The 15,702-nt window shown below is 41.6% G+C and overlaps 1 protein-coding gene across 12 annotated transcripts in view; it reads right to left on the bottom strand.

Moving 5' to 3' along the window:
- MAST4 (microtubule associated serine/threonine kinase family member 4) overlaps positions 1-15,702 on the bottom strand; it is a 522,072-nt gene that overhangs the window by 287,674 nt on the left and 218,696 nt on the right. The gene's annotated exons all lie outside the window — the stretch shown is intronic.

A 15,702-nucleotide genomic window follows, 5' to 3' on the forward strand; every position in this document is an offset into this window, starting at 1 on the left:
TCTGAGTTATTCACTTCTTCCTGTTTAATAGCATGGCTCTCCATACACCAAGTAGTTTATGAAGTCCCTCCAGGCTTCAAGAGGCTGTCTCAGAGATTTAAAACTATAATATATCTCTTCTCACCCAACTACATAATTTACAATCATAGATTAGCTATATTTTCTCTAGAATCCAAGTTGTTAATTCCTAGCAACAAACGAGAGGACCTTCCATAGACCAACACAACACAGTCTGCCTCTTAGGGCAGGGGTATTTCATCCTGCCTCCCGTGGATAAAATATCCAGAGCTGATATCTAAGCTTGGAGTTGCAAAAATACATCACTTTCACGCCTCAAGGTGACTGGGAGAGTGTGGATGAAGGGAACTCATTACTGCTTCTATCCAGCTCCTCCATTCACACCAGCACCCTGCCACACCCATCTTATCCATCTTATCCTAGACACAATCTCTACGGAACTTGTCCCAGATGATAATTATCAGTTGAGCTGTCTGCCTTTCCACCTCGGACAGGCAAAAAACCATAAGGCCATTAAGAATGTGGTCAAGCTGCCAGGATTTGAATCCTGGCATCTAGTTTTTGAAACCAGGCTCTGCCATTTAATAACTGTATGAACTTTGAGACCCAGAAAGTTAACTTCTCAATTTTCACCTCAGAAAGTGGAGGGTAGCAGTACCTTTCTCAAGGGGTGGTTGCAGAAGTGAAATGAGCTGTCACGTGTAAAGCATGTAGAATGGTGGCTGGCGCGTAGTAGCTCAAGGAGCGTTCGTGTTTATGAGGATTACCGTAGCTATCGGAAGAGCACCCTTAGGTCCCAGCACCAAGTAGGAGCCAATATACACTGTCAATGAACCCATCTCTCTATTTTTAATTTATTAATTTGGTCCTTAATAAAGTGTTCCTAAATACTACTGACCCTAATTGGTCAGGGTTATTTTCTAGGTCCTTTTTTTTCCCCTCTAATGCTCACCTGAGGATATTTTCTTCATTGATTTTCAGAGGGAATGGAAGGGAGAGGGAGGGGGAGGGAGGGAGAGGAGAGAGAGAGAGTAACACTGATGTGAGAGAGACACATCAACTGGTTGCCTTCTGCACGTGCCCCTAATGGGAATCAAACCTGCAATCCAGGTACGTGCCCATGACCAGGAATGGAACCCACGACCCTGGGGTGCACAGGGTGACGCTCTAACCACTGCCCACGCCCACTAGGGCTCTAGGTTCTCCTTTTTTCTCAGATGCTCACTGGGTGATTTCATGCACATCCAAGGCCTCAGTATACACCCATATGATAATGCCCCCTAGATCTCCATCTCCAGGACATTTTTGTCCTTATCTCTCCAAGCTCATACATAGCCTTCTTGTCTACTTGCTATCTCTCCTTGAACTTCCTGAAACTTAACAGAACAGAAATCAATTGCCACTCTCCATCACTGGTGTTATGCTTCTGATAACCCCATGGTGGGGTAAGTGTCCTCTTATATGCCCCGGCATCCAATATACTCACCCTATTCCTCTACCCATCCATTTATTAAGTAGCTACTATGTGACAGGCTAACCATCAGAACACTCATCACTCTGCATGTAATTGTCTAGTTACTAGTCTGCCTTCTCCACTTTTGGGCCATAAGCGCCCAAAGATGAAAGGTTTTGGATCGTGTTTGCCCTTGTATCCCCGTAAACCTTGCACACAAATTAAAACCACATGACAAATACCTGTTGGGTGATAAAATCCAAAGATGCTTTCTCAAATCAAAGCGATATTCTTAGGCTATGTCCAAAGCAATGCTGTTTTTAATAAAGACGGAAAGAAGATTAAATAAGTGTGTGCCTGAAGGTTTAAAAGGTCATGTAGTTCATAACTGAGAAAACCTAGGGGGCACACTGTGGAAAGCAGAAATCAACAGCCCCAAGACACACACACACACACACACACACACACACACACACACACACACACACATATGCACGCACGCACGGGGGCTGGCTGGGTCCAGTTGTTAAAGATAAATGCCAGACTTCACACCAGTTTTTAGTTGAGAACAACTTAAGGAAAGCATCTGACAATGACGGGAAGGACTACTGTAATCAAAGACACCCTCCTCATGTGAGCAGGCAGGAAATGATGCAGCCACTGCTCACCACCACCCCTCCCCATCCCAGCATATCCTCACCGCCGCCCCCACTCATCACATCCACTGGAGCGAATCTGAGGGCCTGACAAAGCAGCTGAACACTGAGAGAACTGCTAACAGCAAGAGCGAGTGCCCAATCACAAAACTGGTGCAACTCCTTTCTGCTCCGAGCATGGGCATGGAGGTACCCGGGCCCAAGCATGGCCCAGGTCTGAACATGAACATGAACATGTGCTAGTTTCCCAGACCTGACCCTGCTTGGAAGTCACAGAACCCTTGTCACATGGCTCCCAGAAAGTGACAGAAAGCTTAATTCAAAGCATCCCCAATACTCCTCCAGGAGGACACGAGGCTTAACAAAGGATTTCACCTAAGTCTATGTCCCTTCTGCCAAATATAATGCTGGATAGTGGCCTCTCACGACGGAAGGCTTTCTCAGAAGAAGTTAATGCCGTCACCAAGGGGCAGCCGGCAGGAAGCTGGCTGGGGAGGGTTCTGGATGCGGCTGGGAAACATTCTCCGCTCTGCTCTGGTGAGGTGACCACAGCGCAGGAAAAGGGAGTTCTTGAAATCATTAACTGCTCCAGGAGGCCAGGCTGGAGAGAAGATCAAATAACCGAGGAACCTCCTTGCTGACACACAGTATTCTTTTAAAGTACTTGACGAACGGGAGGGGGTGGATGACAGCACAGGTAAGAGGACCCGGTTCAGGACCACTAACATGACAACCATGGAACAAAGAAAGCCTGTGTCCACATCAACGCTCCGTCTCACAGAGGCCTTGTCACTGCCACGTACTAACAATGCGGGTCTTTCTGGGATAAAACAACAGGAGGAGTTCTGGAATTCTTACCCATTTTTTACACAGAGTAGATTTAAATATAAACAGCTGTGGATAACGCCACAGCGTAGGTGTATATATGTAAATGCATCTCCACAGAAACACACAAGATCTCATTTAAGTGCTACATTCCAAATAATTTTGATGGCCTCAAGTTGTCTAGGCTAGGGTGGCCTTAGAGATGCAAAGTTTCGTTCATGAAATTTTAAATAATGGTGATAAGATTTATCTAGACATACAAGCAGAACCTAAATATAAAGCACATGAATAATAGAATGTGCATGAATTTTGAATGCTTTTTTTTTTTCTGGAAGAAAACAAAGAACTGAATGTGTGAATTCTTCTTTGAGCTTCTAAGTGTTGCCTGTATTTGCATTTCAATCGCTTGCAAGGTAAGCTCTGTGAAATTGGTCAAATGTATAGACTCTCATCTCTCCTCCACCCCAAATCAGTCAATTAGCTTCCAGAGAAAGTGGCAAATAGAAGTTAATAGCCACATCTCAGAACCTATTCCAGGGGACACAGATCGAAATAATTTCAAAGCAAGTATGTTGAGGACACAGGTTTTCTAGGAAACAAACTCGGGATAGGAAGTGTACAACACCAGGAGCTGAGGTGATGTGGGGAGTGAGCACACACAGGGAAATGAAACAGACCAGACAGAATACAACAAGACTTGCACAAAAGGGAAAAACAGGCAAAAGCCAGATCACATCTAAACACTGTAATAGCAGGCAAAAAGGTAAGTTTAGCAGTTTTTTGTACTTTTAAACAGAGGCAAAATTGTCTATGCCAGCTCCACTACCCTAATACAGACATGCTACGAATACGAGGCCCCTGTCATTCCACACCTCAGCCCCTTCCATGCCCTCTGACGCTGAGTCTCTCCTCAGTAGCATTTTCAGTCCTCTGGTTGAAAGCCTTTACTGACTCCACATTAGCCACTCTGTGCCCTTTATAAATGCCCTTATTCCAAAAAAGTTACTTTTTCATGTCCACGGGAGCATAAATATATTTAATACACAAGTATTACGTATCATGCCTTTCCAACTGTGGCACTTTTACCAAGTATTGTTTCATTTTCTGCCTTCGACAGTTTTTTACCTTTCCTTTTAGTAAAAGCAGGGAATCTAGAAACCAATAGGAGAGTAAAAAATGGAAGGTGTTATGCTTGGCTCAAAGTAGGCACTCAAAAAGTAGGAATGGAGGCTTCAGCTAAAAGAAATAAAGGAAGGAAGAAATGCATGGACAGGGAACATAATAATAAAGCTGCTTTTACTAAGTGCCCACTCACCTCACCTCACCATGGTCAGTGCTATGGACTGGATGTTTGTGCCCTCCCCACCCCAATTCATATATGGAAGCCCTAATCCTGATTATACAGAGGATAGTGGAGATGGGGCTTTTGGGAGGTAATCAGGGTGTGAAGAAGTCATAAGGTCATGAGTGTGGAGTTCTCATGATGGAATTAATGTGCTTATAAAAAGAGGAAGAGCCATGAGATCTCTGTCTGCACCATATGAAGATACAGCCAGGAAGTGGCATCCACAAGCCAGGCAGTGGGATCTCACCAGATTTGGAATCTGTGGTACCTTGACCTTGGAATTCCTAGCCTGCAAAACTAGGAGAAATACATGGTTATTTTTAAGCCACCCCATCTGGGTTATTTTGTTATAGCAGCTTGAATTGACTAGGACAGTTAGATATCCGCCTACCTTTGCTGTAGTCCTCATAACAATCCTGCCAGGCAAGTGTCAGTGTCTTTATTTATTTATTTACTTACTTATTTATGTGTGTGTGTATGTATTTATTTATTAATTATTTACTTATTTATTATTTATTTATTTACTTACTCATTACTTTTTTTTAAATTCTCACTGGAGGATATATATTTATTGATTTTTTTATTATGTTTTTTAGAGAGAGAGGAAGGGAGAGGGAGAGAGAGATCCATGTGTGAGAGAAACATCGATTGCTTGCCTCCCGTAAATGCCAACCAGGGATCAAACCTGCAACCTGAGTATGTGCCCTGACTGGGAATCAAACCCTTTAGTGCACAGGATGAAGCTCCAACCAAATGAGCCACATCAGCCAGGGCAGGGTCATCATATCATAGGGAAAAACAAAACAAAAAACAACTAAGCCTTAGGAAAATTGTGATTTGCTCCAGAGTCACAACGCCAGGATGTGGCAAAGCTACATGGTGCAAGAAGAGCAGAGGAAGAGGAAGGCTCTGTTGTCTAGAAACAGCAACAGTGGGAAATGAATCTGTGAGCTTAACAATGTACATTTGAAATAAAGTTTTAATAGAAAAGTGTTCTTACTATCTGCTTGACACTGTTCAAAGTGATTTACATGCATGCATCCTATTTCTTTTTACAACATTCCTGAAGGGTAAGTAGATTCCCATCTTACTGATGGCAAAATTAACCCTTTGCACTCGCTTGCTTTTTTCTCGATTCCTTTATTCTAATGCTAACCGTGTCAAGTCACACTCGACATCCGAGTGCAAAAGGTTAAAGTTTAGAAAAGAGCAGCGTGCCCAGAATAATGAAGCCAGTAGGTGGTGGACCCACATTCACACATTAGTCTCGCAGACGTCGATGCCACTGCTCCTCATCACCACACAAGCTGGCCTCTGTATCCGTCATCACTGTCCTCATAATGCTGGGCAGCACCCCACCACAAAACGAGTGGTTTACGACCGTAGATTTATTCTCACATTTGCAGGTAGATGATAGGTCTGCTGGGCTTGGCTCCTGGCTACAGGTTTATACAGGTCACCGCCATGGGGGTTTGTTCTGGGACCAGACTAAATGGGCAGTGGCTCCCAGGGCGTGTCCTTCTCATGGTAGATTACCAAAGTGCAAGATGGCAAGTTCAACTGCACAAGCCTATGTCAAGCCTCTGCTTGTGACACATTCACTAACAGCTCATTGGCCGAAGCCAATCACACAACTGAGCCAGAGTCAAGTGGGGGAAAGGGTCTCTGGCCGGCATGAGAGTAAATGTATGCTTCTATCACAGAGGACTGAAAATTTAAGGAAATGATTGAATCTATCAAGCTATCCAAATTTGATATGTATTTACCATAATGTCTTTTAGTTGGATTGCTAATCAGTTAGTGGGAAATGAATCTGTGAGCTTAACAATGTACATTTGAAATAAAGTTTTAATAGAAAAGTGTAAACAGTCAAGTCAATAGTATTATTCCATTTTCACCATCACAACAATGCTAAAATTAAGAAACTAGGCAATTAGAAAATATAAGACTAGCAATATCTCATCATGAAAAATATCATTAAGATGAAAATGACATAAAGTATTTCTAGACTTAGCTGATATCTCACTAACTTTGAATGCTAAGCTAAAAAAAATCCCTTAAAAATACTTAATGTTTTCTATAATCATTTCAAGACCATTATAATACACTCTATCTCCAACTCCCTATCACTTTCCTAAGGATTTGCATGTCCTCAGCATACTCAATTACCAGTCAGGAACTCAGAAAGTGTTCCAGCTAATGAAGTTAAGCTTTGATCCTCATTTGTTATGGAAGGAAGGAAGGAAGGAAGGAAGGAAGGAAGGAAGGAAGGAAGGAAGGAAGGAAGGAAGGAAGGAAGGAAGGAAGGAAGGAGAGAGAAATAAAAGTTCAGTTGGTTTTATCAATATGATTTAATGTCTTTGAATATACATAAACCAATTAGAAACAGTATGTCAGAAAATTGATAAAATTTACTTATATCGTGTGCCTTTCTTGGTTGCACCCCTATCTTCAATTACAGATACTCTATTCAAATGGAACAAAAATCTTGGCTGAGTTTGATGTAATCTCACTCAGGTTTTAAATTCACTCACTGTTTCAAGCAATACAGTACCAACCTCATCATCCTCATTTAAGAATGAATTGCTTTTTCCATTACAGACTCTAGTTTGAGATGTTTCATTGTTCCTTTTCAAAATTGTATTGTAATGAAACTTGTAGGCAAGTTGTCAAAGTTGGAAGCAATTTGAAAAAAAAAAATTGTATCTTCAAAATTGGATACATTATTTTCAAGGCCTGATACTAAAGCATAAAACTACTTTGCTCTCTATGTAATTTTAACCAGTCCTACAAAATAAGTGTTAAAATACACTTTATAGTAATTTTTTGAAAACTATTCTAACACAAATCTATCAGTCTGGGAGAAACTCTCTCTTTATTCAGTTTATTTCAATTAATTACTTGAAGCAGATGACTTCAGAATCTATATTCAGGCTTGACCTCTCTTGGGAAGTTTAAGTCCATATATCCAACTGTTTCCTGAAATCTCTACCTTGCAGGCACCATAGGTGCTTCAAAGTCAACATACACAGCCGACAAGCCTAGTCTCACCATCCAAATCAGTTAGGTTTCTGTCTTGCTCTTATTTGTTTCTAATTCTAACACCTGAAACCTGGGAGTCACCTACAGCTTCCTCCATCCCTTTGGCCAACCATTCTAACACGTCACCAAGTCCCGCTAATTCTTCCCTCCGTTGCCTTCTCTCCACTTCATTGTCAGCAGCATCTCAGTCCAGCAGCATCACCTCTCACCTCATCTCTAACCTCCTCGCTGTTCTCAGCCCCTTCTCGGGCATTTGTTATGAATGGTCGACAGAACCGCTGACGGTTGGTAAAATATTTCTGCGCCCTGCTTAAAATCTTTCAGTGGCTTCCTATTGTCAGATGAAAGTCCAAACCCTTCAATATGGCATCATTCTCGGGACTCTGCTTGTGACTACCTGCCTCTCACATGACTATTTGCAGCACCTTGAAAAGGGTGCACCCTGTGTAGCCGCCACACCTTCGCACACCCCGCTGTTTCCCCTGCCTGGAACGCCCTTCCTGCCCAACCAGCACCTGTTCATCCTTCTCCAACCAGCAGAAATATCCCCACCTCCACGAAGCCTTCCCGGCCTCCCACAGCAGAGCTGGGCACACCCCCAGGCACTGTGGCTGGCATGAGTTTCAGCACTAGGTTTTCAGCAACTGCTGTCGGTCTCCCCACCATGCTATAAAACCCTCACAGGTCGCTACCATATTCCACTCAAATTTGTACTGCTGGAGCTGGGAATAAAAGTACAACGGTGTATATTTATAAGACATAACCCTGTTCAATATACATTGCTGTTGCTATTCTTATTATTAAACATTCATTGAAAGAAAGGGAAAGGATGGAGTCTGTCCCTGAGAGCTTGAATCAACAGCATTCACACAATCTAAATAAAAGAGCAAACGTTTGGAGAACTCAAGCATGCACATTACTGAAGAGCATCTATGATACGGGTTCCAAATCACAGGCGTTTGTTATCTCTCGCATTAGGAGAATGCTTCAAGGGGTAAAGCAACTGCCTCACCATGCCTTCGAGGTGGTTTTCTGACGTGAACCATTGAGCATGTGCTAGCAATTTAAAACAGATAAAATTGTACCTGGACAGCCCCCAGTGCCCTGGGTCCTTTCAGGGTAATGGTCTAGGGCTGCCTCCAGCCCCACCGCTATAATTGCCCCCCGAAGGTGTGCTGGTTAATGATTGAGCTCTCACATTACTACCACTGCCATTATGTGGGAAGTCAAGAATGAGTACACCCACCCTTCACCCGCTGCTCTACAAAAATAAACCCACGGTTTGCGGGCTCAATCCCCAGTAAGGGGCATGCAGGAGGCAGCCAATCCATGTTTCCCTTTCACGTCGATGGTTTTCTCTCTCTCCCTCTCCCTTCTTCTCTCTCTAAAAAAAAAAAAAAAAAATCAATAAAAATGTTTTAAAAATAAAATAAACCCAGCTCTCACTGGAAGAAAGGAGGCCAAACCTTATGTTTGGAGAAAGAGAAGTGGTACGTTCCCTAATCTGGGAGTTCCTTGGACCTGAAATCCCTCAGGATTAGCAGGTCTCAACCCTGACGGCACACCACTGAGAGACGCAGATTGAAATGACATAGATTGCTAGGCCTTAGGCTTCAGAGAGCTCTCAGGTGGTGCAAAAGCGCAGTCTCAGTTGAATCACTGTCCTAAGGTTTAGAGCTATGCATAACCTGAATTGATTTACCTTTCTCAATTCTAAAAAAAAAAAAAGCCCCAAATAAAAAACTATCTGTAAGAGCATTTCATTGATGGTGGGAATATAAAGTTTTTCTTAGACAATGAAACAAAAACATTAAAAAATAGGGTCCCCAGATCTACTTCTTAAACTGATTATAAAAGTAATAAATGCTTACAATAGAATAGTTGAAAGAAAAATAAGTCTTATGATCCCACCATCAAGATATAATGAATTAACATGTTAGTGCATTTTCTTCCGGTTATTTTAATGATAATAACAAATAAAAAGAAAATAGGTTCTTAATAATTGTTAGATGTGATGGATATATTTTAGCCATTTTATACCTCATTTTAATTCATCCTCAGCACCTCCACAACTAAGGGTATTTTATTGGTTAGGAATTAACTAACCTGGCCAACATCAACCAGCAAGGATGGCCCTGAACGCTCCAAAGCTCATGCATGTTCTTTCCTTCTGTCCCCTGGGGCTATGCTTCTCTCTCTCTCTCTCTCTCTCTCTCTCTCTCTCTCTCACCCTTGCCTTGCACACATAGGGTTAGGGTATATATGTGTATGTATGTATATGCATGCTACCCATTTTTTATGGAACTGTACATATATTATGTATACAATTGAGTAACCTATTCTTTTTTTTTTTTTACTTGACATTATATTGCCAGCTTTCCCCCTTATTAAGTATCTGTCCAAAGCACGCTTTTAATGGCAATTGTCTTCTAACATGAGTGTCTCACAAGCTATTTGCCAGTCTCCATGCTTTTGGTTGCTTTTGAGACAAGTAATATGACTTCTAAGACACTATGAAAAGCTTTATTGTTACTCATAATTTATCCAAAATGTGTTTCAAGTAAACTCAAACACTTTTAATTGATTGCATTAGTCTCCAGTGCCAACAATAATTTGACTGGTTGCTGTGTGCATATTGATCTTTGTAAATTCGTGTAATTCTCAATTTTTATAGTTTATCTAGTTTGTTGATTAGCTGGTCTTTTAGTCTCCTTTTGTCTTCTTCAAAAATTATTCATTTAAATTCCACTGTTTTAAACGCAACAGTATTAAATTTTTGGATCTTGGGCTGAGAAATCTTTTCAGGCCACTTAAAACTTCAAAAATATATAATAAATAAAACCATGCAATTCTTTTTTTTTTCCTTTTTTTTACATTTTTTTATTTTTTTAATTTCTTTATTGATTAAGGTATCACATATTTGTCCTCATCCCCCCATCCCCATCCCACACCCCTCCCCACACATGCCCCCACACCCCTGTTGCCCTTAACCGCTGGTTAGGCTCATATGCTTGCACACAAGTCCTTTAAAACCACGCAATTCTTAATAGAAGAAGCTAAGAGCTAAACAGTGAAGAAGCGGTGGCTCGTTTCATCTAGAAAGCTATCACCACTGACTATGAAATCCTGTTCTAATCAGCTACAACCAGTGGAAACACACAGCCAGCTCTCTCTCTGATTCTAAGAAGCAAGCCGGTTCACCGAGGGGGAAAGGAAGTTTTCGAGCGCTGAACTCTAAGCTAATTTCTCAGGTGGGCCTACTCTAAGAGACAACACACAACTAATGGATAGAGCTTCCAGGGGAGATTTACACAAAGTGCAAAGTGTTCTCTCACAGCCATTGCTTTTAGAAACCTTCAATAAAAGCCCAGGACATAATGTGAACTTGTAATTCTGTAAAGGGATTTCGAGGGGAGCGGAGATGGACGGTCTAAGTGCAATAGGACCTGCTACAGGGCAGACTCCAGGGAATCTGGGGAATGAATGGTCGGCGGTCTTCTGGGCTATCCCTCTCACACGTCACTCAGGATCCGTAGAGCAGAGCAATTCACAAGTGAGACCGCTTGCAGGACCTGAAGTGCAGGTGCCCTGCCTCACTGATGCAAAGGAGACCCATGTGCTGCAGATACTAAAGGGGAAGGGGGCAAACTAACATTTCCCAGGAGGAGTAAGAGCCTAATTGGAAAGACATCATTACACAAAATGGGAACCCTTTGGGGGCCATGAATTTTCACCAAAAAAAAAAAAAAAAAGCAGCTTTGAATCTGTGCAATCACTTGAACTCAACTCACGCCCCAGAGATCGACACTATGAAGTCGGCACACTGACTCTGGCTGGTAAAACGCTAAGAGCCAGGGGGCAGTTCAACGAAAGTTCATTACAAACCAAGCTGCATGCACTTCCACTGCCCATCTAGACCTGCTCGCCATCCTGTGCTGGGCCTTGGAGTTCGCCTACATGATGACACCTGTAGGCTCCCTTGCCCCTCTGGCTTCTGGGTGGGTTTGCTAATGGGGAGCGCCAGCAAGAGTTAGGAGGATGAAGGAAATGACGGTTGAGATGTCTCCCTGTCACCTCCCTGAGGAGTCACCATAAGCGGCTTGTGTCCCTTCACCTAAGGTACCTGCTACCTGCCTTTTCTGTCCCCGGGTTCTGGAAATGCTGTGTCCCTCCCTCCTTCAGGTCTAGTGAGGTCAGTGGCTTCCTGTTGCTTCCAGCCCTTGGTATTGTACCATTCCTTAAACTCGCCCTACACATTTTAAACAGTTCTTTTATTAAACTCTCCTCACATTACCCAATTCACGCATGTCACCTTTTTAATTGCCTGAACCCTGCCTGATACCCATATCTAATTATTTAAAACCACACTATGCAAGACCCTGTAGCAATACAGAAGGAAATGAACTAAGGTTAATTGAGTAAGTACTATGTGCCAGATACTGCACTAAAAGATGCTTAATCTTCCATCTCTAAACACCTCAGTTTTAAATCTCCTACAGAGGTGGACACAGAGATCAGAGGGCTAAGAAACTGGTCTACTGTGCCAGAGCCATTCATTGTCACTGGACACATACCTGACTCTATCGTTTCAGAGGAAGACACTCATCAGTTCAGTGATTTAAAATAATGCATCACACAATAGTCCCTTCTTTAACCACCAGCCTATTAGCCTCGATCCCCACCTCAGTCCCGGGTTTAAAATGCCCACGTGGCTGTCCATTAGCTCCCTTGGGAACTGAGTAAAAATGCAGATTGTCCCTAATTCAGCCTGTCTATATTTCTGGTCTCATCTCCAACTCTTTTCCTTTCAGATTTGTTTATTTTACACTATTGGGGGGCGGGGGGAGAGTATGTTAAGAAAACTAATTCTTAGAAGTCTTAGAGTGCAAAATAAAAATGTGAGGGAACATAAGATTTTGAGGGTACTCCATCCTTATCCCCTGTGGATCAGGACACTAAAACTGGAGTATTTTATTTCTATCTCAGAGACAGAAACTGAACTGAGATGTGGCCACAACTGGCCTGAGGAATCAGGTTCCCACAACTACCAAAAGTTCACTTAGCATCTTGATTCTTTCTGCCCCAAACAAGTACCCCTACCTTTCTGGGGACCTCTGAAGAACAGAAGCACCTCATCCCAAAGTCTGATGATCGTACGTGTTGCTGTGGTGATACTCTAGCCAGACTCCTTCCTTACAACCACCCAGTCTTCCGATGAATAAGGACAGAGTAAGGCTCCCATGTAACGACCCTGCTATTAAAGCTCAGGTAGAGGGTAAACACATCCGGAACCACATGAAAGCGGCACAGAGCAACACTGAGACACTGTGAGTTACATGACCTACACTCAGGCACAGGTAGTGTGACACCCAACCAGAGTGTGAGCATCTACCTGCTTCTCTGCTTTCTACACTGAGTGCCAGAGCAAGACCAGTGGAAAATCAGAGCCTCAGCCAAGCTAAGGATGCTGCTGTTTCAAATGAGAAGGGGGTATGAGGTCATGTATGACAGGAAAAGAAGCAAAAGGAAGCCAAGAAAACCTGAACACAAATCCAGAAGTTTAAATTATAAACATTCAGTTGTTAACTGACTGCATTATATAGGAAACATTTGTTTAATATTCGAGCCGCATGTGACGGTCTAGAAGCGGACTGCAGTGGCGATGTTTACTTAGGGAGTGGGGAGATCGGCAGAAGGTGACACCAGGGGAACCAATCACCAGAGGACGCAGGAAGGAGCTCACAGGAGGCCTCTCTGGGTACCTCCCTCTGCAGTGACTCCTTCCCACTTTACTGATGCCTGTTATTCGTGCTTTTCTCGCCTTGGGATCCATCACATTAGGGATAGGGACACTTTCATTAAAACAAATAAAAGGGAAACATATAACAGAAATCACTAAAACAATTTTCCCTGACAGTTAAAAAAATATGTTCCACGTCTGAGGGACATTAGGCCCGGAAGGAGCCAGTTATCCTTTGACGAATTAGACCTGTCTAGAAATTCAAATTGCCCCAAGTCCAAGGTCTGCCCAGGCCCTCAGAATGTCCCATGTTTGGAGATGCAATATGAAAAGTTTCCCAGATTCTAACAGAGGCAGCCAATGGGGCCTCTTTCCCTCGTTCTCATTTCGAAGGCAGTGATTGAAACGCTATCAGTGGAACTGGAAATATTAGCACAGACCGCAGAAAAGATGGAAAAGCGCAGTCACTTCCAATGAACAACTCAGCTGTGCTGCTATTCTATGAGGTAGTCATGCCTTGAGGAATTCTATGTTCTGACTAAAAACAATATTTCAAAGTCCAAATTTTTAAAACACCACTAGCATGCCTTGTTTTAAGAGCTAGAGCAGTGGTCGGCAAACTCATTAGTCAACAGAGTCAAATATCAACAGTACAATGACTGAAATTTCTTTTGAGAGCCACATTTTTTAAACTTAAAAAACTTCTTCTAATGCCACTTCTTCAAAATAGACTCTCCCAGGCCGTGGTATTTTGTGGAAGAGCCACAATCAAGGGGCCAAAGAACCACATGTGGCTCGCGAGCCGCAGTTTGCCAACCACGGAGCTAGAGGTACCAGAATTCTAAAAATAGGTTCTAAACATATACTGCATTGCCTTATGCTGAACATGCTGTATTATCAAGTTAGATTTCAGAGAACTGGAATATTTGTGTACTCCAGATTTTTCACACTCGACTTTAAGTTATTTAAAGAACTGGTCAGTTCCAGCTCTAAGCATTTAATACTAAGCATTATTCAGTGTGACAGATCAACAGACTGTTATTATTATATAAAGCCTATATAGCCTGTCATAATAACCCCTGTAAATAAAGAATGCTGTCTTCACTAGTGATTCTTCTAACTTAAAGACAAATTCAAATAACAAACAATTTCATCTCACTAATAATGATATGGAATGTTATAAAGAATAGAAATCATCCCTCACTTTTCAAGAACATAATATTTATTGAGTACCTATTATATGTTAGTATATTTATTATATGGCCTTTAACTTTAAAAAACTCGATTATACCCACCTCCTATTTAGTCCATTCAAAAGTCCTATGCTATGGTGTGCATTTTACAGAAGAATAAACAGACACTGAGAGCGTGTGTGACTTGCTCAAGATGGCCTAGTAAAATCAGGAATACAAAGGTGTAGGTGTTGGCCTACCTTCACTACAGGTGTACCTCATTTGCATGCAGAAATGTTTCACAGAGTATGCATTTGTAAATTAACTTAATTCTTAAACTCACTAGGTGGCGTTACTCTGGTGAACTATACAATGGCAGCTTTTGTAATACAAATAAATACTAAACCCTTGTATTTTGTAAATAGTTTTCTTATATTGAAATTTCTGCAAAAGCTACTCTGCATATATGATGTCTTAAAAAAAATAAATATAATGGGAGTGGAAAACAAAACAGGCTTTGTTTAAGCAAAAGTAAAGTCATAATGAGATGGCAGAACTTTTAAGCACTTTTATATTGTTATCTCTCACAAAGTGAAGATATTGATTTCACTCATAACAGAAAGTAGACATTCTTTATACATTACATAGATGATAGCAAGTGTAGTAAAAGTATGTTAAGTACAACAAAGACCTAACACTATAAGCACTACGTAACAAGTAATGCTTCCTTTGTTTTGTTGCAAAGCCCTTAGACAGAAAATAGCTATTACTTTAAATAGCAACAATAATGGCTTTTTCTAAAATTAAAGGTCTATGAAATCTATACTCTTCATGAGCACCACATTTCAACTATGTCCTCTGAAGCTGTGATAATATGTATTACAGAAACAAACCACACAAAAAAAAGAGTGCCTTATTGAAAATACATTTAAAAACTCCAGGAAATTAAAGGAAGGCGAAAACTCTCAGAACTGCCATCAATTTGCTCATCATCAGAACCATTAGGAGTTTAACAGAGTTTATCATCTTCATAACAAAGAGCCTTTTCATATTTAACCGGTGACCCAAAGAGGATGTGGCCCCGCACAAACAGCTGTGCATTGCGAGAACTTTATAGATGTGATGAAAACAAAGAAAAGGAAACCCGAGGCAGTGACTAACCGCACTGTGCATTCAAAACAATGACCACACTGAAATCATTAAAGAGGCAGGCTGTTTACTTAGGTTTGGAACAATAGATGACATTGAACCCAAACTTCTTTAATCCCTCTTTTGTTTACCTGCAAATAATCCTTCGTTTACCTACAACATAATATTAGAATAATGTGAATAATATTAGTAATTGATATTAAGAACAAAAAGCAGACTACTAGACCAGCTGTCAAAGACCATTAAGGAACATTTGAAAACATTTCTAAATGTGCTGTATATTCTGTACTCTCAAGCATGAA

The sequence above is a fragment of the Cnephaeus nilssonii genome (assembly GCF_951640355.1).
Source record: "Cnephaeus nilssonii genome assembly, chromosome: 2".
Taxonomy (NCBI): domain Eukaryota; kingdom Metazoa; phylum Chordata; class Mammalia; order Chiroptera; family Vespertilionidae; genus Cnephaeus; species Cnephaeus nilssonii.